This window comes from Haliotis rufescens, unplaced genomic scaffold, assembly GCF_023055435.1.
Source record: "Haliotis rufescens isolate VD_foot unplaced genomic scaffold, xgHalRufe1.0.p SCAF_13, whole genome shotgun sequence".
Lineage (NCBI taxonomy): Eukaryota > Metazoa > Mollusca > Gastropoda > Lepetellida > Haliotidae > Haliotis > Haliotis rufescens.
In genome coordinates, this window is record NW_025963813.1 from 13,571,792 (window position 1) to 13,575,605 (window position 3,814).

Genomic DNA, 3,814 nt, shown 5'->3' on the forward strand with positions numbered 1-3,814 from the left:
TCTTCTACGTAGGACTTACAATCTCCTACGTACGACTTAGTATCTAAACGTAGGACTTAGTATCTCCTACGTAGGACTTACTATGACCTACGTAGGACTTACTATCTCCTACGTAAGACTTACTATCTCCTACGTAGGACTTACTATCTCCTACGTAGGACGTAGTATGGACTAGAATATATCTCCTACGTAGGACTTACTATCTCCTACGTAGGAGATAGGAAGTCGTATGTAGGAGATAGTAAGTCCTACGTCCCCAAATAATTGAAATCTTTAAAAGCTCTTTTAATGCTCTGGTGTGACACGGAATGTTCATAGTTATTACATTACATTATTCATTTTCTGCCACTATAACATTAGGTTTTAGTGAGGAATGACAAGAGTCATGTAACGTGTATATTATTTGTCTCCCATCAATACTTTATTTAGATAGGATATTAGGTTAATACCATTTTACAAATTTGGTGGAAAAACAATAATACATAAAGGGTTTTAGATCGATTCATGTGTTATATGTATTATCTAAAATGGTACTTAATATTTTGAAGAAAATGAATATTATTAAGAAGACTTGATGACAGTGCTGAAGTTTCCAAGAAAAAATACAATTACATAATCTGCCTCTTCTTTTGCTTACAACACGCGCTTGACTACAAAATATTGCACACATCTATTTATCGTGATATTTTGTCCCTGTACGTGATGACACATAACACAATTTTGCTAAACATGCTCCACACAGTCAGACAAACATTCACATCAGAATTATTAGCAATATTCCAGCAATATCACGGCGGGGGACACCAGAAATGGGCTTCACACATTGTACCCATGTCGGGAATCGAACCCGGGTCTTCGGCGTGACGAGCGAACGCTTTAACCACTAGGCTACCCGACCGCCCCATTCACATCAGAAATCGAACAGACATTTATAAGATACTTGTGGTATGAAAACAATTGAGGAAAGGAATCTTCAACGGAAATTTGAACGGTTGGCACAGTTGTTATGACCACTAAAACCAAACCGCAAAACAATTCACAGCTCGCAAGGAAGCAACTACTTCCCTATTCCCGACATTGTTATACCAGTCGGTCATTATAAAAACCTTTTCAATCGTCTTCTGCATCAAGTATTCATCAACCTCGTCCAATATGTACAAGCTACTCCTACAAGTTTTGCTCCTGGGTAAGTTGTAATATCTTTTTTCTACATACACTGAAGTGTTTTCTGAAATCTTAAAATCAAGGGGATGAAATTAGTCTTCAGCTATTATTTTCTTGATGCTCAAAATTCTATTTTCTATAAAACTATGCCTAATAACGAGATATTGACATGTGCTTATTTGGGAGTGTTCACTATTAACCAAGTTCTGTTTCGTGTATGAGGCATATCCCATCATGTCTTGGTGCATGTTTGTTATCGCTTGTTTCATGAAATGAAAGTCGGTCACTCGGATCGATAGGCATCATAGCCTCCGTTCTTTTCGCACATAAAATTATGTCACGCTAGCATTTATAGCTATAACAAAACGACGCTGATTATTACCGTGCAGCTAAGTCATATATTACACTCTGTGATCCCATTATTTCAATGTTAAAATGTTTAAGTACGAAATCTTGTTCGGGATATCATACGTATTGTAGTGAAAACATGAGAGCGACAACAAACACGTTTGTTACAGGAATCGTATGTTAACCAGCTGACTTTTAATAGCTAATATACAATGCCCCGTTTCGACTGTCAGGGGGCACGGGTGGCCCAGTCGTCTAAGGCGCCGCGATTCGCTGTGCAGAGTTGCGTCCCTTGGGCGAGCCAGAAACCTATGATTGTGGGTTCGAATCCCGGTTCGCTCCGATTATGTTTCTAGGTTTGTCAGCACCATACCCGTGCTCGTGGGTTTCACCGAAGTGGTAAACGTCTAAGACCTGCATCACTTTGGACTTTCCTCCCACATTAAGCTGACACGACGTGATATAACTGGAATACTGTTTAAAGTGGCGTTAAACCTTACTCACTCACTCACTCTACGACTGTAGTCACTCTTCCCCTTAAGCATAGACTTAGAAAAGCCGTAGCGCGACAATCGCCTTGTGAATCGCGGCCCTGGTAACCATAAACACCTAAGATCTGCTTAACATTTGAATCCCTGCTTCGCCCTGATTATGACCCTTGGTATGTCAGGACCATACCCGTGCTCGTGAGGGTCAAGCGTCAAGGACATGCATCACGTTGGGCTGTCCTGTAACGCTAGATGAACTCACTAACTAAATGATAGCTTGATACCATAGAAGCGTGAGTAAGTATTGTTTTACGCCGCTTTTAGCAATATTCCAGCACTATAACGGCGGGGGACACCAGAAATGGGCTTCACACATTGTACCCATGTCGGGAATCGAACCCGGGTCTTCGGCGTGACGAGCGAACGCTTTAACCACCAGGCTGCCCGACCGCCCGATACCATAGAAGATGTAATGTGCAAAGCATGAAGACATACATTTTTTTAAAAAGCTTTCATATCTCGAATAGGGCAAATATATCGTATATCATGCGTGCAATATATTCTATGATGAATACATCGTCTGATTACAGCCGTCCTGGTGGCCGTGTGTCTGGCATCTTGGAATGAGTATGGTGACGGGTCAAGGCCACAGACGTATGAAGTCCGCTATGATGAACCCCCACAGGCATATCACCAACCATCATCGGGTTGCTAAGCAACGAGGATAGTACCTGATTGTACATGTACGTTAACTACACCTAAAGACATTATTATGCTATCTTTGATTCTAATAATGATACAAAATGCGTTCTGAGAGAGATCGTGATATTACGTTGATAATACATGAAGTATTAATTATGCCATCTTTGATGCCAATAGTGGCAGAAAAAGGTTCGGCACAATCATCTATTTCACTTATGTTTTAATAACACATGAAGTAATAGTTATGCCATCTTTGACGCCAGTAGTGGCAGAAAAAGGTTTGGCACAATCGTCTATTTCACTTATGCTTTTTTATGACTTTTTCTGATTTTCTTTTTCAGAAACCAAGCATGTGGAACATCAAATCATAATGGGATCATCGATGTGCATTTAATAAATAAGTTTACACCCATTGAGTTGTTTGTACATTATGCATGTCAATAAACCAAGTTTATTGCTCAAAATACACAAGCGGTGGTAAATGAGTATGTGCAATAATTCAATACAAAGGCGGTACGGTATACCCGAGTCAGCAGGCAGTGGATAGGTATATGTTACAGGACAGTGACCACAAATTTAAAAAAGCCAAAACATATGTATCTAATATATTTTGACATTTAATATTTATTGCTTTACACGCAGAGAATAATACTGTTAATTGATACAGAATAGGCCAATGTAACACTAATTCTGGAAAATACAATATCCGCCGTTGGTGAAGAGCTTCACATGTTGGTTGGTTTGTTGATTTACGCCGCACTCTTTGCGTTGATCGATGTTCATGATATATTCAGCAATATTCCAGCTATATGACGGCTGTCCCTAAATAATCGAGTCTGGATCAGACAATCCAGTGATTGATATCATGAGCATCGATCCACGCAATTGGGATCGATGACGTGCTTAAACCAAGTCAGCGAGCCTGACCGCCCGATCCCGTTAGTCGCCTTTTACGACAAGCATAGTCGCCTTTTACGGCATGCATGGGTTGCTGAAGACCAGTTCTACCCCGGATCTTCACGGATCAGCTTCACATGTAAACAGAGAGTGAAACTCATCCCCAGCTGCAGGCGAGTAACATAAATCTCTGTCACGTGGAGTGTTACTCCAGC

General features: G+C 40.5%; 1 long non-coding RNA gene across 1 annotated transcript; it reads left to right on the forward strand.

The window, feature by feature from the left end:
- The first annotated feature begins 1,072 nt into the window (after window positions 1-1,072).
- On the forward strand, window positions 1,073-3,269 carry LOC124121560. The gene is made up of 3 exons (XR_006859052.2): window positions 1,073-1,186; window positions 2,591-2,743; window positions 3,044-3,269. It is a non-coding gene; the product is annotated as an uncharacterized LOC124121560 (long non-coding RNA).
- The last annotated feature ends 545 nt before the right edge of the window (window positions 3,270-3,814 follow it).